Genomic DNA, 23,553 nt, shown 5'->3' on the forward strand with positions numbered 1-23,553 from the left:
AAAGTAAAAAACAGTCTAGGACACATTTTTGAAAAATACGTCCAAAATTTTTTTTCTTTCGAAAATCGTCTAATTATACATCCTGCCGATCTGATCATCCAAGTCGCTAAATCGTCCATCTTTATACCACATTTTCAGCAACTTTTCATCCAAGTCAAAAACGGCTAGAACAAGCCCTGTTGGACGTGGGAGGGGGTCTGCAAAGTGATGGACTGAACACCCAGACATGGCACCTAAATAGTGGGGTACCTTACAGGGCACTGCTATGAACTTCACAAAAAGGGTGCCATGTCTTCTCACTACAGCCCCCCAAACCACCTCCAGAATCCCCTAAACCTACTTATCTACCACCCTAATAGTCCTTTTGGCTGCAGGAGCCACTTATATGCCAGTAAAAAAGGGTTTGGGGGGTGTTTAGGGGAGTGCACATGTTTAAGTATCAATGCAGTGATTACAGGGGCTTATGGGCATGGGTCCTCCTCTCCGTGAGTCCCTACTCACCCTCAAGATGGCTTAAGCCGCCTCTGTGCTTGGTGAATAGGCTTTCCTATGCCAGGCTGCTAGGTGATGATGGTCTGGAGGTTGATTTTTAAAGGTGTGATTACGATTTTTATGGGGTTAAGGGGGAGTCGGTGATCACCTTTAAGTACCTTCTTACTTCTCATTTATAATCTTAATGTATATTTTCTTCAAACCGCTTAGAACCTAACAGATGTAGCGGTATATAAGAAATAAATTACATTACATTACATTACACTGGGGTAGTGTGTGGGGGTCTGTTTTATGTGTTTGCAGTGCTTATCTGTTGACTTTAGGTGGGCTTTTGTGACTTAGACCATGTTTTAAATCAGTGCTGCCCAAGTCCGGTCCTCGAGATCTACAGGCAGGCCAGGTTTTCAGGATATCCACAATGAATATGCATGAGAGAGAGATTTGCATACCAAGAAGGCAGTGCAGGCCAATCTCTCTCATGCATATTCATTGTGGATATCCTGAAAACCTGGCCTGCCAGTAGATCCCGAGGACCGGACTTGGGCAGCCCTGTTTTAAATGGTCTAAGTGACTGTTCTTCAACCGCCGGTCCATGGACCGGTGCCGGTCCACAGAAAATTTCTGCCGGTCCGCACAGGGCCGGCGAGATCAAGTCGGCAGTTAAATTTCCTGCCAACTGCGGTTCCTCCCGACTGCAGTTCCTCCCAGCCTCAGGCGATCAAGACAGGCTGCAGATGTCGGGGCCTTCCCTCTGTGAGTCTCGCCTGTTAGGAAACAGGAAGTTGAAACAAAATAGGCGGGACTCAGAGAATGAAGGTCCCGATGTCGGCAGCCTGTCTTGATCACCGCCCCTGCCGAGTTGTTGAAGAGGGCCGCGGGGAAGATGCAAGTAGAACGGAGAGAGCTGCAGATACAGGTGCAGGTGGAGGGAGATGGTCAGCGTGTGCGAGTAAGATCCTGGGGAGCCTTCACAGTGGCTGTCTCCCTTCCCACCAGCTCTCCTACTTGCCAGAGCAGTGATTTACCGACAACTTCCTGCAGGCAAGTACTGAGAGCTGCTGGAAGGGGAGGAAGCCACTGTAGGAGGCTGGGAAGCCAGGGCCGCCATCAGGGCAGTACTACCAGTCTTGCATTCAAGGGCCCGGAGCTGACAGGGGGCCCGGGCTCCCCCAGGATCCTAGGCCACAGTTCTTCAACCGCCGGTCCACGGACTGGTGCCGGTCCGCAGGAAATTTTTGCTGGTTCGTGCAGGGCCGGCAAGATTGACTCCCTTCAATTTCCTGCCGGTCCGCGCAGGGCCAGCAAGATCAACAGCTGAAGTCTGCGCTGGGCCGGAGAGATCTTGGGGAGCCTCCGACAGTGGCTTTCTCCCCTCTCTGCAGCTCTCCTTTACTTCCCAGCGCAGCGATTCAAGAATGCAGCCTCGGGGCTTTTGCTGAGTCGCGGCTGCCTCTGATGATGCAACTTCCTCTTTCCTCAGAGGCGGCGTGACCCAACAAAGGACCCGAGACTGCCTTCCTGAATCGCTGCGCTGGGAAGTAAGGAGAGCTGCTGGAAGGGGAGAAAGCCACTATTGGAGTCTGGGAAGCTGCTGGGCAAGGGGAAGCAGGGACAGCTGCTACTGGAGAGGGAGAAGGAAAGATGCTGCTGGGAAGGGAGGAGAGAAAGGAGTCTGGGAAGCTGCTAGGCAAGGGAAAAAAGGGACAGCTGCTACTGGACCTGGAGGGAAGGAGAAGGAGAGATGCTGCTGGGAGGGGAGGAGGGAAAGGAGTCTGGGAAGCTGCTAGGCAAGGGAAAAAAAGGGACAGCTGCTACTGGACTTGGAGGGAAGGAGAAGGAGAGATGCTGCTGGGAGGGGAGGAGGGAAAGGAGTCTGGGAAGCTGCTGGGCAAGGGGAAAAAAGGGACAGCTGCTACTGGACCTGGAGGGAAGCTTGTGGGCAAGGGAAAAAAAAGGGACAGCTGCTACTGGAGAGGGAGAAGGAGAGATGCTGCTGGGAGGGGAGGAAGGGAAGAGAGTTACTGCTGGACAGGAGGAGGAGGGAAGGGAGAATGAAAAAAGGAAGGAAACAGCTGGCAGAGAGATTAGAGGAGGGGAAGGGGAGACACAGGCATGAGAAAGTAGAGAGATTGATGATAGGAAGGGGTCAGCAGAAAAATAAGCAGAGAGGGACAACGATGATAGATCTGGTGTAGGAGAGATAAAAATGAAGAGAGCAGTGAAGCTGGAATTAATCATGTAAAAAGGAGAGAGGGGGCACAAGCTGGATGGAAAGGGGAGAGGGGCATAGAAAGAAGACAGATACCATATGGAAGGGGGAGAGGACAGACAGTGGATGGTAGGGGAAGATGCTGGATTGAAGAGACAGAGAGGGCAGGCGCTGGAAGGAAGAGAGTGAAAAGAAGATTGAAAGCAGAAACCAGAGACGACAAAAGGTAGAAAAAAATAATTTTATTTCTATTTTGTGATTAGAATATATCAGATTTGAAATATATATCCTGCTAGAGCTGGTGTTAGACATAACTGGGGACTGCAAAACCCAGGCAGTGCTTCTTTAGCTTCCAGCTGGCTTAGGGCGCTCTCTGACCAGGGGGCAGTTGCCCTAGTTGCACTCCCCTAAAACTATTCCTGTCATGTGTGACTGCAGTATTCTGTTAGCATGATATTTCTGAGTAGCATTCCGTAATAATTTGGCTTGTTCAGTTTCTTGATAGTAGAGGGGATATATGTGAAGGGGAGGGGAGACAGGGGTTTTGTTGATCCTTGCTCTGAATTATTTGTATTTATAAAATGACAATTGTACAGAATATTGTTTCTTTTTATACTTTAATAAAATACATTCAATATAAAATCATAACTGAGGCTTGTGTGGATGGGATCAGATGATTTGTGGGGACCGAGCTCGCAGAGATGGGGCGGAAACGGGGTTTTTAAATTTTAGTCCTAGTTATTTGCCGATCCACAAAATAATTCTTTTTTTTCTGCCGGTCCACGGGTGTAAAAAGGTTGAAGAACACTGTCCTAGGCCACCATAGCACAAATTCCTGTATTATGCTTCTGCTGTGCACAACAATAAACAATAAACACTGCTGTCATACTTTTTTTTGTCCCCTGCCGATTTCCTGATAGCACCCCCTCGGACAAAAGTGGATCCGTCTACCTGGCCCGCAGCCGCAGCCGGCGATATACTAGGTGCGTGCCTCTCGTCTCCTGACTCCTTCACCAAGGCCCGCCCTGTCTCCACTCCGATTGGCTTGAGCTTAGGGTGCCTAGCCAATCAGGAGACACATCACTTGACTGCCACTGAATCTGTGAGAGCGGGTTGGCTGGATGACATCACCACGTCTCTAGGAGGACAGGACGAGAGGAGCAGCACGAGGAGCTTCAGAGCTAGTAAGGCAGTGATCAATTTAAACATGCACTTTTCTTCCTCCATCCCATGCACCTTTCTTCCTCCATCCCATAACACACACAGCCTTGGTGGTGATGATTATCAGATTGATTCATGAATATGTCTGTGTAATGTAACATGCTGTATGTGACATGCTGAGGAGGATGGGAAGGAAGAGGTGCACACTCATAACATCATTATATATTCATCCATAGCTGCATGTTAATGATGTGCTCATATGCACTTATTTATCATCATAACATATACATCATCATTAACATGCAGCTGTGGATGTGTAAGGACAGGCTGAGGAGGATGGATGGGAAGGAAGGAAGGTGCACATATCAACATATCGTACATTTTTAACATGCATGATGGAGCTATAGGCAAGCTGAGGAGGATGGGATCATACAGATGTGTATGTTCAGATATGCGCTCAGATGTGTAGTTTTTTCTGATATATTTATTAAGCTTACAGTATTTATAAAAACACATTTAATACTTGTTACAAAAAATATTGTGCAATTGTGATCTACTTCTGGCCTACAAAGGTCAAAAGAAATCCTTAACTGAGATTTTACATTCAAAAGTGAATTGTAGCTACTAGCACTATTATTTATTAGTTATTTATTATGCAGATGTTTGTTAATTTATTATTAGTTCAGTATTAGACATATGTTAGTTTAGAATAGATAGGTCTAGATTAGTTTAGTTTAGGTTAGGTTAGGGCCCTGCTGAAAGAGTCTACCTTGACGTGGTTGCAGGCTTACAAATCTTTTGGTCAAAGAGTGCGGCGACAGAGAAAAGTATGTGTGTATTCGGCCCATGGAAGAAGGGGGGCCGGGAGGGGAAGGGGTCAGGGGGGGGGAAAGGGGTGCATGGGGGGCCCAATAGGATTGCTCAGTAAGGGGCCCAGAAATTTCTGATGGCGGCCCTGTACCCAACTACTCTCACTTTCACTCCCCTGGAGGTCATCATATAAATTCACCACCCTTTCCATGAAGATGAGTGACCTCAAATTACTCCTGAGTTTGTCCTCTTCCTCCTTCATCCCATACCCCCTCATTTCAGAGCTTCCTTTCAACTGAAAGAGACTTGCCTCCTGTGCATTTACTATAGACTGCTCCTATACAGACATTCAGTGCTACGAGGGGGTGCTGAAAAGTTCTTAGTCCAACCAAGAAGGGAATAACGTGGAGCTATGAAACTTAAAAATTATTCCACATATTCACCCCTAAGTTCAACACACTTGGCACATCGTGTCAGAAGTTTCTGCAACCCTTCCAAAAAAATATTTTGATGTCTGGTCACTGAAATACTGCTCCACTGCTGCAATCACCTCCAAATCACTCAAAAATGTTCACCCTTTCAAACTCTTTTTAAGATTTGAAAACAGAAAATAGTCAGATGGAGCAAGATTTGGTGAGTAGGGTGGATGGTCTATGCACTGAAACCCCAACTGCGTCAAAACATCCATTGTTTTGAAAGCCTTGTGAGCATAACTCCTTTCCTCTCCTTTTTTCTTTCAATGCCTCCTTTAATTGGCACAGAAAGCATTAACTGATTGGCCCCTAGGAAGATAGTCAGTCATTACAACATCTTCCTGATCCCAAAACACTGTGGCCATTGGATCTTGAATTTCCTTGGCCTTGGAGAACCCGAGTGCTGCCATTGCATTGACTGTTGTTTTGTCTTAGGATCAGAGTGGTGTAACCATGCTTTTTTGGCACCAGCTCGTTGGAAATACTGCAAAATCAACTAGGAAGTGTTCATTCGACATTGTTTCTTGTCAGCATTCAGATATTTGGGCACACATTTGGCTGACAGCTTCTGCATACCCATCTGCTAGTGGATTATAAACCCAACAAGTTCCCTGGATATCTGTAGTGTCTCAGCAATTGTTTTTAGGCAATATTTGATGATCTGCCAAATTCAGGTCATGGACGTGGTCAATAATTTCAGGAGTGGACACCATTTGAGGCCTTCCAGACCTTGCTGCAACTTCAGCCTTGAAATCTCCACGCTGAAAGTTTGCACACCACTTCTTCGCTGCTCACCCTTATTACGCCACTGCTTCTTTCCATCATCTCCCTCTCTCTCCTTCTCCCCTTCCCTCTTCACCTTCCAATTTGGATTGCTTCTCTCCCCCTCCATCTAGTATCTCTCCTCTCTATCTTCCCCTCTTCCATCCAGCATCAGCCTTCTCTTTCCATCCAGCATGTTCCTCTCATCTCTCTTCCAATCAGCACCTTCCTTCTCTTTTCCATGCAACATTTCCATGCAACATGGGGAGTGTGTGGCGCAGTGGTTAAAGCTACAGCCTCAGCACCCTGGGGTTGTGGGTTCAAACCCACGCTGCTCCTTGTGACCCTGGGCAAGAAACTTAATCCCCCCATTGCCCCAGGTACATTAGGTAGATTGTGAGCCTGCCGGGACAGACAGGGAAAAATGCTTGAGTACCTGAATAAATTCATGCAAACCGATCTGAACTCCCCTGGGAGAACGGTATAGAAAAAATTGAATAAATAAAATAAATAAATAAAATAATTTCCCTTCTCTACTCTCCTTTCCATCCAGTATCTACTTCCTCTCATTACCCTTTCCATTCAGTTCCTCTCTAGTCTCCCTCCTGTTCTACCCCTTCCAGTCAGCATTTCTTCTCTTTTCTCTCTTTCATTCAACATCTTTCCTCTCTCCCTTCTCCATTCAGCTTCTCCTCTTCTCCAGCCTCCTGTTTTCCCCATTCCAGCAAGCATTTCTCCTATCTTCCCTTTTCCATCCAACATCATTCTTCCCCCCTCCTTTCTATGCATCATCTTCCCCTCTACATAGTGTCTTACTCCCCCCCCCTCCACCTCGATGCCCTTTCCCTCTAGAAGCCTATAGAATTTGCTGGTTTGTGGTAAAAGACAATCATTAAGAGGAATTCCACAAAATAACCTCCAAGTATATCAATATTTCTGTGGGTACAATCAAAGAAGTTTATATATACTCTATGCAGGTACTTTTTACTTCTGTCCCTTGTGGGCTCACAATCTGGGTTATGAAAAAGTAACAGCAAAATTAAATTGCAGGGTACAGAGAGGGAAAAACAAGAACAATTCCTGGTTCTGGAACTTGACCATATTGCCCTTGGCAGGGTTAAGTTTTGTGCAGGGGGGGCAGGATAAAATATATTTTAGATTTCCTTCACACCTTTTAATTAGTAGCTCAAGGCAGGTTATATTAAGGTAATAGGTATTTCCTTGTCCTCAGAAGGCTTACAATCAAAGTTTTTATGAGAGATTGGATGGTTAGATGACTTGCCCAAGGTCACAAGCTACAGGAGTGGGATTTCACATTTGACTTCCATGGTTCTCAGCCTGCTGTTCTAACCATTAGGTTATTCCTCCAAGTGACAACAATCATGTGAGCTGTTCCCCTCCTTTTCCCTTCCTTAACCATTATCTGGCTGTACAAGCCTAGCACACTGCCTCATCACCCTCAGTATCAACTTTCCCTCCATGGGTGGATTGTGGTAAAAAACTGAACTGATGGGGGGAGAGGGGGGGGGGGGCGAGGCTGAGGTGATGAGACACTTTCTCTGATGTCTCCACCACCATGAGTGACAGACTCCTTCTTCACCTTACTGCTGACCATATGGTTCCTGTTAGGTGAAACTGTTGACAGAACAGGTTCCTTTCTTCACACACCTACTTTCTAAAACAAACATGGTCAGAGGACCATCATGGCGCTTATATGTCCTATTTTGTTGTACTATTCATTTTACAAATGAATAACCCACCACACTTTATTTGTTGTCATTCTCTATAAGGGGTGGTATATAGTAATCAATCTTTGTATCTTCATATATGGAAAAAACAGGAAATAAAGCACTTATCTGTTGTTTATGTTAGAGGGTCCTTGTGTTAACACCACGTTCTGAATTTTTTAAAAATATTTTTCTTCTTGATTGGTGAAGTGTACAAAGTGCCACCGTGCCGTGCTATACTGCTCCTCTACCCAGTCCTGAGTTTCGCCCTTGTGGCTTCATCAGGAGGAGTGTTATACTCAGATGTTGTTAAATCCACCAACGGATAATTATATCTGCGTCTTATTCTCCATGATTGTATCTTCCTTTAACCCACGCAAAAAAAAGCGCCATGATGGTCCTGTGATATCTTACATCAGTTCTATGTAGTATATACAAGACTGATATAGTATAATATAGACTGATATAGTATGATATAGACTATATAGTATAATAGGATAATTTTTTTTTTTTTTTTAAGTATTGAGAATATTAAAGAGTATAAGTTTTTAATAAACATAAGAAGTAAGAAGAAAGAAGATAAAATAGTTGGTAATAATTCAGTGAGTAGATATACAGAAGGACCAACATAGTGTATTTTTTGAACTCCTACTAGCAGAAGTATCATTAGTTAAGAACATAAGCAGTGCCTCTGCTGGGTCAGACCATCATGCCCAGCAGTCCGCTCACGTGGCGGCCCATCAGGTCCAGAAATCTGTATTTAACCCTCTATCTATACCCTTCTATCCAAACCCTTCTTGAACTCCAATACCATACCCTGTCCTATCACGCCCTCTGGAAGCACATTCCAGGTGTCCATCACTTCCTAGCATTGGTTCTGAATCTGTCCCCTTTTAATTTTTCTGAATGCCTCTCATTCTTGTAGTTTTCAGAGCGCCTTTAAATTATGCACACAAATTGGTGCATACAGCTGACCTGCGTGTACTACTTAATTGTTTAACAAGCCTAATCAGCACCGATAATTGGTAATTAACACCTCATAATTAACATTAATTAGAAGTTACATGTACAACTTGGGGCTAGATTCACTAAGGGCATGGATCGGATCCGATCCATGAGGGATCCGATCTGATCCGTGTCCAGGGGGGATGATTCACGAATCGCCCTCATGCAAATGAGGGCAATCGGAATCACACCCCCAACCGAACGCCCAGATCGCTCTATAGTGATCCCAACGCATGCGCGAATCTTCTGTAGATGGTCTGCGCATGCTTAAAGCAGCAGTGACCTTTTTTTTTTTTTTTTTTTGCTCTTAACTTTTCTAACTTTTGGGAGCCCAGAGAGCCTGTTTCTTTAACCCGCGTTAAACCCATGGGTTAAAACCACTGGTTCGCACTGCGGGGAAGGTGATTGGGGCAGAGTACTGGAAAGTCAGGGGCTAAGAGCAGGAGATCAGGGCAGAGTGCTGGATAGTTGGGGGCTGAGAGCAGGGTGGCAGAAGGCAGGACAGTCGGAAAGGAACTGAGCGACGTCAAGTTTCAAGTTTATTAGGTTTTTATATACCGCCTATCAAGGTTATCTAAGCGGTTTAACAATCAGGTACTCAAGCATTTTCCCTATCTGTCCCGGTGGGCTCACAATCTATCTAACGTACCTGGGGCTATGGAGGATTAAGTGACTTGCCCAGGATCACAAGGAGCAGCGCTGGATTTGAACCCACAACCCCAGTGTGCTGAGGCTGTAGCTTCAACCACTGCGCCACACACTCCTCCCAGTCGCTTATTTTTGGATTGGTCAGCTCAGTTGGTGTCCCTCATTTTGTTTAGTGAATCACTGCCTGCCTACATTTGAATGCCGTTCCCCCTCATTTTCATGCACAGATCAGAGGATGATCGAGACAGAGGTTAGTGAATTGGGTCAGAGAGAAATTGGGTCGCAAAGGGGTCCGCAAACTGATTGGTACACAATCGGTTTGCTTAGTGAATCTAGCCCTTGGTATGCACATTGCACAAAGTATTACATGCCTTTTCCAGTGCACAAATCTGAAAAGGGAGCATGGCTAGAGGAGGAGCATGCAGTGGCATAGTAAGAGGGGGGACTGCCTCAGGTGCTGTCTTGATGGGGGTACCAGCACCTCTCCACTCCCCATGCCACGCTCATGCCCATGCACTCCCTTCTCTTCTCCGTACCTCTTTAAATCTTTGCCAACATGAGCAGCTACTCTGGCCTGCTGCTCCCATCAGCCTGGTTCCCTAAGAAATCACTTCCAGGTCACAGGATCAGGAAGTGATGTCAAGAGGTAAACCAACGACGGTGCGAGCAGTAGGTCAGAAAAGCTGATTACATTGTTGAAGATTTAAAGATGTATGAGGGTGGAAAGGGAGTGTGGTATGGGGGGGGGGGGGGGCGCGGAAGGAGCGGGAGGCGGAAAGGAGGGCACGGGGGGTGCCATGCCCTGGGCATCTCCCATCCTCGCTACACCACTGGGAACATGGGCAAATTGTGGCTGTTCCTAGCATTTATGTGCACTGTTATAAAATACACCCTTATCCATGCTCAGCTTAGGCGCAGGCATTTAGGCCTGTTTTTTCTTGGTCTAACAGGAGTACCTAAAAGTTATGACATGCACTGGCGCTAAGTAGTGCATAACTTTCATTGAATCATGCTAAACACCGTTCTGATTGGTGCTGAATTTTTAGAATCAGGTCCTAAGGAGGTAATTCTTAAAAGGTCACTTAAAGTTAGTAGCTGGGATAAAATGTACTAAGCTCTATGGCTGGTATAATGGTATAAATGATATAAATGGTATGGCTAATATAAATGAGCTTAAATGTTAGCACCCATACTCCTTCCTGGTCCATGATAAATAATTGTGTATGACAGATTTTGCACAAGCAATTTAGAAAATACCAACTAATGGCAGTTATGTGCATAACTGCTAATTAATGTCAATATTAGCGCTAATGTACACAAATTATAGCCAATAATTAGTAGTTAATGTCAATTCACAGCTAACAATTTGCATGAATAACTGACATTATTCTATAACTTGAGAACATAAGAAGTTGCCTCCACTGGGTCAGACCAGAGGTCCATCGCGCCCAGCGGTCCGCTCCCGCGGCGGCCCATCAGGTCTAAGACCTGTGAAGTGGTTTCTGAGCATTTCTATAACCTACCTTTACTTCTATCTGTACCCCTCAATCCCCTTATCCTTTAGGAACCTATCTAAACCTTTCTTGAACCCCTGTAATGTGCTCTGGCCTATCACAGCCTCCAGAAGTGCGTTCCATGTGTCCACCACCCTCTGGGTAAAAAAGAACTTCCTAGCATTTGTTCTAAACCTGCCCCCTTTCAACTTCTCCGAGTGACCCCTTGTACTTGTGGTTCCCCACAGTCTGAAGAATCTGTCCCTGTCTACCTTCTCTATGCCCTTCAGGATTTTGAAGGTTTATATCATGTCTCCTCTAAGTCTCCGCTTTTCTAGGGAGAACAGCCCCAGCATTTTCAACCTGTCAGCGTATGAAAAGTTTTCCATACCTTTTATCAGTTTAGTCGCTCTTCTCTGGACCCCCTCAAGTACTGCCATGTCCTTCTTGAGGTACGGCGACCAGTACTGGACACAGTATTTCAGATGTGGGCGCACCATTGCACAATACAGCGGCATGATGACTTCCTTCGTCCTGGTCGTGATACCCTTTTTAATGATACCCAACATTCTGTTCGCTTTCTTTGAGGCTGTCGCACATTGTGCCGATGCTTTCAATGTGGTGTCCACCATCACCCCCAGGTCTCTTTCAAGGTTGCTCACCCCTAGCAATGATCCCCCCATTTTGTAGCTGAACATCGGGTTCTTTTTCCCTACATGCATGACCTTGCATTTCTCTATGTTGAAACTCATTTGCCACTTTTTTGCCCACTCTTCCAGTCTCGTTAGGTCTCTTCACAGTCTTCCGTGGTTCTAACCCTGCTGCAGAGTTTGGTGTCATCAGCAAATTTAATAACCTCACATTTTGTTCCCGCCTCCAGGTCGTTAATATATTGAACAGGAGCTGTCCCAGCACCGACCCCTGTGTAACTCTGCTCGTGACCCATTGCCAGTCTGAGTAATGGCCCTTTACTCCAACCCTGTTTCCTGTCTGCCAGCCAGTTTTTGATCCATCGGTGGACCTCCCCTTGCACCCCGTGATTCCATAGCTTCTTAAGCAGTCTTTCATGTGGCACCTTGTCGAAGGCTTTTTGGAAGTCAAGGTAAATGATGCCTATGGATTCCCCTTTATCCACCTGGTTGTTTACCCCCTCAAAGAAGTACAATAAGTTTGTGAGGCATGACCTACCCTTGCAGAAGCCATGCTGACTCGACTTTAGCTGTCCATTGTTTTCGATGTGTTCACAGATGCTGTCCTTAATCAGCGCTTCCATCATCTTTCACGGGACTGAGGTCAAGCTCACTGGTCTGTAGTTTCCTGGGTCACCCCTTGAACCCTTCTTGAAGATAGGTGTGACATTTGCTATTTTCCAGTCCTCCGGGATCTCCCCAGTTTTTAAGGATAGGTTGCATATTTGTCGAAGTGGCTCTGCTATTTCGTTCCTTAGTTCCTTGAGTACCCTTGGGTGAATGCCATCTAGACCTGGCGATTTGTCGCTCTTTAGCCTGTCTATCTGCTTGAGGACATCCTCTTGGCTTACCTCTAGTTGGACCAGCTTATCATCCTGAGCTGCAATATTGTGTGCTTTGCATAACATTGTAAGATTAGAGGGCAAATACATACTCAGGGAGAAATGGCTGGCTAGTATTTCAAATCTCCCAGCTAGATATAGATTTTATGGAATTCCTTATTCCTGAAGGTTATTCAGCTATTTTTTCTTGTTAGGTTGGTAAAATGCAGTTTATAAATGTCTTTAAATGTAATGTACTGTACTCTTCCCCAAGCCCTTAATATATTCCTTCTTAAATAAAAGGTAGGCAAAGGCTGATCTCTCAAACCGCTGAAGGGAAGCAAGAGTAAATAATTACCTGCCAAACATCAAAAGAAAAGCTTTGTTGGTTTTAGAATTTTAAATATCTAGCTTAAGGGCTGTAGTGCTTGCCATTTAGTTAGCCTTTTAAAAACATAAGAGATCCCGGGCTGGCTGCGATTCCACTGCTTCTGGCCCTTTCACCACTGACAGGATATGGCATATTGGCTGGTTTACAGGTTGGGGTTAGGGAAGCCTGCTTCTAGGCCAGGGGTGGTGAGCAGTCCAGCTCAAATCCAGATACCTGGCCACAGTAGGGCAAGTACTATAATCATTTCTGGTGTTTGCAAGTGGGCCACCAGGGCTGTGATTTTCAAGAGTCTCGTTTGGCTGCTGGTCTTAGACCTTAGGGGTCAGTGTGGGGTGCCCAGAGATCTCCCTGGGTTGATGTCAGGGCAAAAGGGTGCTCTAGATAGGTCTGGACCAGGGTCTACTTAGTTCAGGAATTTGTACAATGAGTCCCAGAGTGGTTCAGGTAAGAAGAGCAGGTTCAGGCAGCCTTGCAGAGCCTAAAATATACCAGTAGTCCTACCTTTTGAGGAACCTCATTGGCTCTCAAGGCTTTTGTGGGGTTGCTGAGATGAACTGAAGTAATTGCTAATAAATGTGAGAGTTAAGGGTTGAGCTATGAGGACTGGAGTTTTGCCTTTTGAAATCCTCCAAAGACAAACCAGGATTTTTGCTTTTTGTAGAGGTTTACTACAGTAAAATAAAGCCCAGTTACTGAACACTATATAAACATAGAAACATGATAGCAAATAAAGGCCAAATGGCCCATCCAATCTGCCTTTCCACACCGTCCACTATCTCCTCTTCTCCCTATGAGATCCCACATGCCTGTCCCATGCTGTCTTACATTCAGAAACAATTTTAATCTCCACCAACTCCACAGGAAGACTATCCAACACATTTACCACCCTTTCTGTTAAGAAGTATTTCCTTACATTACTCCTAAGCCTATCACCTCTTAACTTCATCCTTTGCCCTCTCATTCCGGAGTTTTCCTTCATTTGAAAAAGACTCTCCTCCTGTATATTAATGCCACAGAGAAATTTTAGAAATCTTCTATCTTTGGATGCAGAGAAGGCCTTTGATCGTGTGGAGTGGACCTTCATGTATCAAGCAATGGATTGGTTCGGTATTGGTTCCATAAGAACATAAGAAGTTGCCCCCGCTGAGGCAGACCAGAGGTCCATCTTGCCCAGCGGTCCGCTCCCGCGGCGGCCCATCAGGCCTACTTGCCTGAACAGTGGTCCTTGACTAATTTTATAACTTACCTCTAATCCTATCCCTATAACCTACCTCTACTCCTATCTGTACCCCTCAATCCCTTTGTCCTCCAGGTACCTATCCAAGCCTTCTTTGAAGCCCTGTAGCGTGCTCCTGCTTATCACATCCTCCAGTAGCGCGTTCCATGTTTCCACCACCCTTTGGGTGAAAAAGAACTTCCTGGCGTTTGTTCTAAACCTTTCCCCTTTCCGGATTTATAAAATTATTCAAGCCTTGTATAGTTCCCCTTCTGCCAGATTATATATTAATAATACTTTTTCGGAATGTTTTTGTCTGGAGAGGGGAGTTAGACAAGGGTGTCCGTTATCTCCTTTGCTTTTTACCATTGTACTGGAACCCTTGTTATTAGCTATTCAACAGGCAGAGGAGATACAGGGTATTCCTTATGCAGGTCGGGAATATAAGATATCTGCATATGCAGATGATATTTTGCTTCATTTGAGGAATCCGGAAACTACCATTTCACATTTATTAGATTTGATTGATAGATTTGGCAAGTTTTCTGGCTATAAAATAAATTGGAGTAAATCGGAGGTTCTTCCACTAAATGTACATTGTCAAAAAGGATTATTTGATACATTCCCTTTTCTTTAGAAGGAAGAGGGTATAAAATGTTTAGGTATTTGGATACAAAAAACGTTGGAAGAGATGATGAAAGTAAACGAAAAATCTTTGTTATGGAAGGTTACAGAATTGTGGAGCAATGGAACCCTTTACATCTGTCTTGGTGGGGGAGATTTCAAATGGTTAAGATGATGATTTTGCCTATGGTTTGCTCTCAAATGGTATGTTACCATTGTTTTTCAGGGGTCCTTTTATAAGAAATTAAATTAAATTAAATTAAATAGTATCCTTACCAAATTTGTTTGGCTGGGTAAAACTGCGAGAATTGCTTTAGTATCTTTACAAAAACCAATTGCGGCGGGTGGGGTAAATTTCCCAAATTTTTATAGGTATCATCAGGGCATGTACTGGATCCTTCCTGAGCTCATGGAACATCTCCCTGATTGGTTGTATTTAGAGTGGCAACTTATGTCCCCATTACGATTTTTCATGTGTTGAGTATCAAGTTACCCAGATATGTTAAGGACAATAGTATTTGATTTTGGGAAAACCTTGAAATTTATTAACAAATTAACAGATATTCCAATAGAGAAATCCACTTATCAATCCTTATGGCTACACTCCAAGATTCAAATTGGCAAGTCTGGGATCTTCTGGAAGCAATGGATGCAAGCAGGTATACGCACGTTAGATGATGTTTTATCAAATGGGAAAATGCTTGATTTTTCATAACTGCAATAATCATTCGATATTTTAAAGTCTCAAAATTAAAAGTGGTTGCAGTTGAAGCAGGCCATTCAGAAGGGGTTCCCTGATTGGCAGAATCTGAAAAATCATTATAGCTTGCAGGTCCTATGCTTCCAGACAAATTTGCTAGGACATCAGGCTGTTCGGTGGTATAAATATCTGAATTCTTGAATAAAAAAACAAAATCTAGATTGGATCCTTAAACTTTTCTTTAAAAATAGATCTAAGGACTTCCTGGGCTTCCACATTCAGATATTTCCTGATGTCTCGAGAGAGACTCTGAAGAGAAGAAGGGAATTTCTAATGTTGAAACCAGGTGTGACTCAGATAGGGTTTTTTTTTTCTTTCTTAGGTACCCCTGTAAATGTGTCATTAGATACCGCTCCTTAAAATATGTTTGTAGAACCGGCTCATTTGACTGCTTTCCTTTCTCTGAAACGTCTTGAGTGTGAAGAAACACCTGCATCCATGTAATAATTAGCTCTCTTCCAGCAGCAGATTAAGTGATTTCGTTTGTTAAGTTATACTTTAATTTAAATTACTTTTATCGTTAATTTTGGATCCTAAATTTGAGGACTAGTGTGTGATTAAGTTAAGATGTGTTTTCTTTTTATAGCTTGATTTATTTTCAGGATTGAAAGTAAATTTAAATATTATGTTTTCTTGATTATACTTTCTGTACAAGATGATATGCTTGATAATAATGTGAAAATCTTATAAATAAATAAATAAACCCAAAAAAACAACCAAAATCTAGTCTTAGAGAAATTTGGAGCATTGAGATAAAGCAATGCATTTCTGTGTCTCAATGGCCACAGATTTGGTCTTGGAGAATGAGATGCACAGCGTCAGCATCTATGAGACAAACCTGGTTTTACTTGTTACATAGATTTTTTTGGACATGCTCATGTATGGCTCTAAGATGAATGTGCTTTTCTTGATTTATTATATGTTTATATACTTCTGTATTGCACTGTTGATATATGAAAATCAATAAAGATTTATAAAAAAAAAATGATAGAGATATTTAAATATCTCTATCATATTCCCTCTCTCCTGTCTTTCCTCCATAAGATTTATGACAAAGGCCACTAATCAATCTTGTAGCAGCCCTCTGGACCAACTCCATCCTCGTTATATCTTTTTGAAGGTGCGGTCTCCTCTAGACTGGAGTGGCTCTTGTGCAGGGGCCCTAAAAACTTGACATCTCCCCATCATCCTCCTTAGCATTTTTTTTACTACTTCAGCTTGTCTGCGGTGTTCTTTTCTCACATGTTTAAAGACAATAGACTGTTTTCAGTCCAATTCTTTATATGTGAGTTTGCAATCCATTGGACCCACTGAGGAAGGCGTGTTTGCCGAAACATGGACCGTGTAGGGTCCGGTTGGATTTTTATCACAGTATTTTTTATCATTGTACTTTTTAATTGAATTTTCATGGTTTTATATGTCAGTGTTTAATAAATTATCTCCAGAACATCTGTATCCTACAGATTTTGTTTTTGTTTTCATCAGTGGATTGTTTTCACTGTGGATCATTGGGTCTCCCCATTTTTCTTTGTTGATCTCCCCATCATTACCTATTCCTCCCTATGCTGTTCTCCCTTATGCCACGTTCTCCTCCTTCAAATCATTGGAACTTGCTGATGTCAGAGTGGAAAACAGTCCGATCTATGGAGGCACATCGTTGCCAAGGTAGACGGCCAGAAAGGGTGGCCACTTTTTATTATATCCTTCCAGTGAGAAGAAGCATTGATAAGACTGATCTGCTTCAGCTGGCTGGTGTTGGTCTTTGGGGCCAATTGGCAACTTTGATGGTAAAGATCAGTTTTGGTGGTTCCTCTGTTGCTCCCAACGTTTTAGCAGAGTGGGGGAGTAATCTAGTGGCTAGAGCAGCCGCTTGAGATCCTGGGGAACTGGGTTCAACCCCCACTACAGCTTCTTGCGGCTCTGGGCAAGTCCCTTGACTCTCCAATGCCCCTGGTACAAAGTAAGTACAGTACTAGTATTTAATATGTAAACCACTTTGATTGTAACCACAGAAAGGTGGTATATCAAGAGCCGAAATGGAAAGAATGTCTGAATGAGATTAGTTTTCTTCTAGCCCTTCTGTGACAGAGGATCCAGTGATAGGATGGAGTTGTCATATTTAAATACGTATTTAGTTATGTTGTTTTTATTGCCTTATTTCTTGTATTTTATTTCAGATGTATTTTATTATTGATGTAAACCAATTCCAGTTCTATGAAAAGTGTTGTAGTAGCTGTGTTCATCTACTTTTAAAAGTTATAAAACAAAACAAAGAAAATAAGATGATACGTTTTTTATTGGACTAACTTAATATGTATTTTTATTTACTTTCAAGGGCAATACCTTCATCTTCAAATCAGAAATGAGCAAATGATGACATCTCAGAAAATATACGTGAAATATAAAAGCATTGCATTACAATGACAGTAATGTAATGTAATGTAATTTATTTCTTATATACCGCTACATCCGTTAGGTTCTAAGCGGTTTACAGAAAATATACATTAAGATTAGAAATAAGAAAGGTACTTGAAAAATTCCCTTACTGTCCCGAAGGCTCACAATCTAACTAAAGTACCTGGAGGGTAATAGAGAAGTGAAAAGTAGAGTTAGAGGAAAAATAAAAATAAAATAAACATTTTAACAAGACAGCATTGATCTAAATACTTTGGAAGGTAGAAGAGAGGAGAGAAAGGAATAGAAGCAGAAGGGGGAGCCGTTGAACAGTAGAATTCTGGAGAAATTTAAATGATAGAAATAGAACAAAACAAAGACAAAAGGCAAAACAATAGATAAGATTAAAGATAAATCATAAGCTGGAAAGAAAAATAAAATAAAACTTTGTCTTCAATCCACGGTTTCAGCGACAGTGATGAAGTGGAGCAAGTAAGACAGTCTCATGGGGAAAGGTAGAGAAGAAGTGAGAAACAGGATGGATGGGTGATCGGAGGGTGACAAAGTAGTATAATTTTATAGTTTATAATATAGATGTAAAAAGTTTTATAAATTTGATCAGAAAAGGATCTAGGGTACTTTGGGAAAATTAATAAAAATCAAACCTACATCATATTACCCTATTTTCTCCTTCTATCATAGGTCCATGATTATTATGTGAATCACAGCAGTAAAACCTACTCTCAAATATATTACAAATCACCCGTTTTAGACGTCTCTCTCAAAATCACTATTTTGCAGTTCCTTATTTAGTTTGATTACACAGACATGGAAAGGTATACAGTACATATGTAAATGTTAGCTCACATGCCTGTGATTTTCATTGTATATCATTTACAGTGGAGCAGTGCATGACTGCCTAAATCAATAGCTTCAGAAAAATAGAAGGTTTATTTTAAAAAAAATCTTTCTATACCGCATAACAACCCAAAAAAGGATCCAAGCGGTGTACAATATAATACAGTGGTCTGAAACACACGGCCCAGGGGCCACATGTGGCCCGCCAGGTACTATTTTGAGGCCCTCGATATGTTTATCATAATCACAAAAGTAAACTAAAACAGTTTCTTGATCATTATGTCTCTTTACCTATAAATTACAATATTATTATTAAGACTTAGCCAAAAGGAAAGATTTATAAGGTATAAAAAGTTTTACCTCATAGAAAATTTTAATTTCTTTTTTTTTCTGAGGCCCTCCAAGTACCTAAAAATCCAAAATGTGTCCCCTGCACAGGGTCTGAGTTTGAGACCACTGATATAATACATATTGATCAAGAAAGGAACTCCATTTAGTTTTTCACTTAAAGTAATTCATTCTCAACCCTAGTGCCTCTTCTTACTACCCTCATTTCACTGTTTGGAACATATCCAGTATTTTCTCATATGGTTACCACTGAATTCTGTAGACGATGTCCAAGGTCCCAGATCCAAGATAAACTAATCAGGCATTTACAATTAAAAAGTTTGAATTAAAAAAAAAGGAAATATAAATAAATAAACAGTAGCAATAATTAATAACAAAAACAAATGTAAGAAGAAATAAATACATAAATAACAGGGAGTAGTTTGAAATCAGTCAAGGTAAAGAACAGAAGCAGCAGATCACAGAAGCAAAAGTCGGCTCACTAACAGTGAAAAGTCCCGTAGCAAATGAAAGCAAGCTGCCTGACAAAGAAGAAGTTCCCAGAGCCGAGGAGAGTAGGAAGACCGAGCAATCAGCCACCGCTGACAGGTTTGACTCAACGGCACATTCTGCATGTCTATGGCGCATCAGCCACAGCCACAGGCTCATCCTCGTTGCTAGTCTCTGTGGCAACCTGGGAAAGCTACGCCCTCGCAGCACGCAGGCCACCTCCTGCCACATAAAGCGAGCCAAACATCGAACTCCCCCATCACTTCGGCAAACTCTTCACCAGCAGAAGAGGGGAATATTCATCCGAAATATCTCACAGAATAAATGACGATACTGCTGCAAAAAGGTAGGAAGAATGTTCGCTGCCCATAGAGCCAACAGTCACATACGGGAAATGAGAAGATAATTAGATAAATAAAATAAATAAATTTTAGGGCCAAAAATTCAAAATCCGATCAAAAACAAAAGGAAAAATTTTAAATGGGGAAAACTTAAAAATAAATTCAAAATAAAAATATGGAAGGGAAGACTTAACTGGCCCATGATCTGCCCATACAAAGAATCACATTAGGATAAAACTTGTACTGTAACTATGGCATATTGTAACCTGTTGACTGTGTATTATGTATACTAACTTGTAACCCATCCTGAGCTCAATGGGGAGGACGGGATAGAAAATGAATTAAATAAATAAATACCAATTATTGGTGATACTTGGAGTTAATTGCCATTAATTGACAGTAAAGCAGTTACTTAATGTAACGAGTATTATCCGGGGACAGTAGGCAGATATTCTCACATATGGGATGTCCGTATCGGGTCATCCACGGAGCCCGGTCCAGACAATATGAAAAGTGGACTGTCACTTTAAGTTTTAAGAAACTTCGCAACTGCCTGCACCGCATATATGCAACTGCCTTCCCACCCGATGAGGCTCGGGGTACCTCAGTTCTCTAAGCCAGTGTTTTTCAATCTTTTTTGGGCAAAGGCACACTTGTTTCATGAAAAAAATCACGAGGCACACCACCATTAGAAAATGTTAAAAAATTTAACTCTCTGCCTATATTGACTATATATAAAGTAATTCTCTTGAATAGGAATCAAATAAACACAAAGAAAGTATTTTATAATTACTTTATTACGAAATAAAAATTATAAAATACTTTATTCAGTGCGAAACCTGGGCCTGTTTGGCTGAACACAAAGCTGATATTCTGGCTGGAATCGAAGAAAGACACACACGTAGCTCTTCGTCAACAGCTCTCAGTCTCTCTCTGTATTTGGTTTTTATAGCATACAAAAATAGACAAATATACCCTCCATCCTTTTTATTAAACCACAATAGCAGTTTTTAGCGCAGGGAGCTGCGCTGAATGTCCAGCGCTGCTCTTGACGCTCATAGGCTCCCTGCGCTAAAAACCACTATTGCGGTTTAGTAAAAGGTGACCATATTGTAAAATATAGACAGCAGATATAAATTCAGAACTGTGCATAGTAAGTGAAGGGAAGTTTTCATCTCTGGGAATTTACCCAGTTAACTATTAAGTTATTTGGGCAAATTCCTTTGAAAACTGTGGTAATACTGCCTCCACTTTGCTAAATTTAAAATAAAATCATTTTTCCTACCTTGTCTGGTGATTTCTGGTTGCACTTTCTTCTTCTGACTGTGCATCCAATCTTTCTTCCCTTCTATCAGCCTGTATGCTTTCTCTCCTCCACACCTCATTCCCTCCCCCAACTTTTTCTTCCTCTCTCCCTGACCTTTCTTTCTTTTTTTCTGTTTCTCTTCTTTCCTTCTGTTTCCCTGCCTGCCCCCTTTCTTTCTTTCTCCCTGCCGTTCCCCAAGCCACTGCCACTGCCGCTGCCATCGGGGAACAGGACCCACCAATGGATAACAGGCCCCAAAGCCGACGCCGACGCATGCTCTCCCTGACGTCAATTCTGCAATCGGAGAGGAAGTTCCGCCCAGCCAGGCAGCGATTGGCTGGCCCGAACTTCCTCTCTGCCTGCAGAATTGACGTCGGGGAGAAGAAGACTTATCGGCTCAATAGATTAGATCGCCAAGACAAAGTGAGTCCTGGGTGATCGACTCACTTTGCCTTGGCGAGCTACTGGCGCCCCTGCCTCGGGCCCCCTGTCAGCTCCGGGCCCGGCGGCCCTGCGGCACACCAGGCAACATCTCGCGGCACACTAGTGTGCCGCGGAACAGCGGTTGAAAAACACTGCTCTAAGCAAGCTAAAAAGCCAAGCAGGGGAGGAGGATGGGATGTGATAATATCTGCCTGCTGTCTCCGGATAACACCCATTACGGTAAGTAACTGTGCTTTATCCTAGAACATGCAGGCAGCATATTCTCACATATGGGACTCCCTAGCTTAATGCAATGGGATGGAGGGAGAGTTGGCCAATGAAGGAAATAATTTTGGAATACTATTCAGCTGAAGAGACCCTCCCTTCTGGACAAGATTCTAGATAGGAGAGAGGTATGAACATGTAAACTGAGGGCCAAGTAGCTGCATTGCAGATTTTACCTATGGAGTAGAACGTAAGAATGCAACTGAAGCCACAATAGCTGAGACCTTACATGCTAACAGAGATCCCCCAAGTTGCAGTACAGCCGAAACGTGTCAAAAGAAAAATAGACTGCAAGGTATGTGGAAATAACACAACACCGTATTTCTATACCGCATAACCTTAAGTTCAATGCGGTTTACAAAAGTTATATAATATAACAGAGGAAGAAAGCGTTGGGGATCTAATCAATCAAAAATTTTGAAAAAAGTTAAGTCTTCAATAGTTTTCTGAAATTTTCATAGGAGTAAGATGTAGACAACAGTGATCAGAAATCCTCATCATGGAAAGCTGCTTGAAATGAAAGCATATGATCGTGATATTTCTTGACAGAAGGAAATACAAAAAGGGCATGCGATTTTCTACAATTCTTTTGGGGATGCTACTTGAAATCTATCGGCTATGTAGAGAGGAGCTAAACCATAGGCAACTTTATAACATAGACAACCAGTTTGAAGATTATACGTGCCTCCACAGGGAGCCAGTGCAGCTCACGGTAAAAGGGAGTTACGTGATCAAACGTCTTCAGACCATAGATCAATCTCACTGTAGTATTCTGAATCAGTTTCAATCTGGTAATGTTTTTCTTGGTACTTGTTAAATAAATGATATTACAGTAGTCCAGCAGGCTCAATAATAATGACTGGACCAAAGTTCTAAATGCAGAGATCTCGAAGTATGGTCTGATAGTCTGTAACTTCCATAATGTGTAGTACCCCTTTTGGACTATAGCATCGATATGGTTTTTCATAGTTAAATTCTGATTGAAGACAATTCCCAATATTTTGATAGACGAACAAATCTGATATTGAGATGTGTTTACCATTCTTATGAGAAGAAGTGAAAAATAACTTAGTCTTATCATGATTCAATTTCAGTTTATATTCTGACATCCATGAATCCATGAAATTCAGAACAGGTTTGATAGTGTGAGTGATATGAGTCAATGTCGTATTGCAAGGAATGATGATCATAAGGTCATCAGCGTAACTGAATATGTTTACTCCCAGGTTGCTCAGTTTGTAACACAGAGAAGAAAGATACACATTAAACAATATAGGTGAGAGTGGTGAGCCCTGGGGGACTCCAGAGGGATTTTTCCAAATGGTAGACAAAACATTGGTGAATCTAACCTGATATAAACAAGATTCAAGGAATCCCTTGAGCCAAGAGACTACTTTACAATGGATCCCAAAGGTGTCCAGACATTCCAGCAATTTAATCAAATTGGAGAATGAGCGCATTACTACCTTTGCTCAGTGAGTTATTTAGATGGTCTAACAATGTAGCTAATACTGTTTCCATGCTAAAGTGAGATCTAAAGCCTGATTGTGAATCATGTAATAGAGAATGTTGCTCCAGATATTTTGTTAACTGTATTTGGACCAAGCCCTCCAAGATTTTTACAAAAAAAGGAATGGAAGCAACTGGTCTATAATTAGATGGTAGAGAAGATGGTTCTTTAATATTTTTAATTATTGGGGTAATAATTATACTGCTTTCATCTTGTGGGAACTTTCCCTTACTTAAAGAATCAGATATTCATTCTAAAACTTCCAGTTTAAAACTTTGGGGTGTTTTTGCCATGAAATCTGGAGGGCAAGAATCTAAA

The 23,553-nt window shown here is 42.5% G+C and overlaps 1 protein-coding gene across 1 annotated transcript in view; it reads left to right on the forward strand.

Moving 5' to 3' along the window:
- Nucleotides 1-18,987: 18,987 nt before the first annotated feature.
- The window catches only part of LOC117363697 (cystine/glutamate transporter-like), a 162,986-nt gene continuing 158,420 nt past the window's right edge, over nt 18,988-23,553 (forward strand). The window contains exon 1 of the mRNA XM_033951830.1: nt 18,988-19,716. The gene's annotated coding sequence lies outside the window, so the exon portion shown is untranslated. The remainder of the gene's footprint in view (nt 19,717-23,553) is intronic.

Source organism: Geotrypetes seraphini, chromosome 7 (genome assembly GCF_902459505.1).
Source record: "Geotrypetes seraphini chromosome 7, aGeoSer1.1, whole genome shotgun sequence".
Classification (NCBI taxonomy): Eukaryota; Metazoa; Chordata; class Amphibia; order Gymnophiona; family Dermophiidae; genus Geotrypetes; species Geotrypetes seraphini.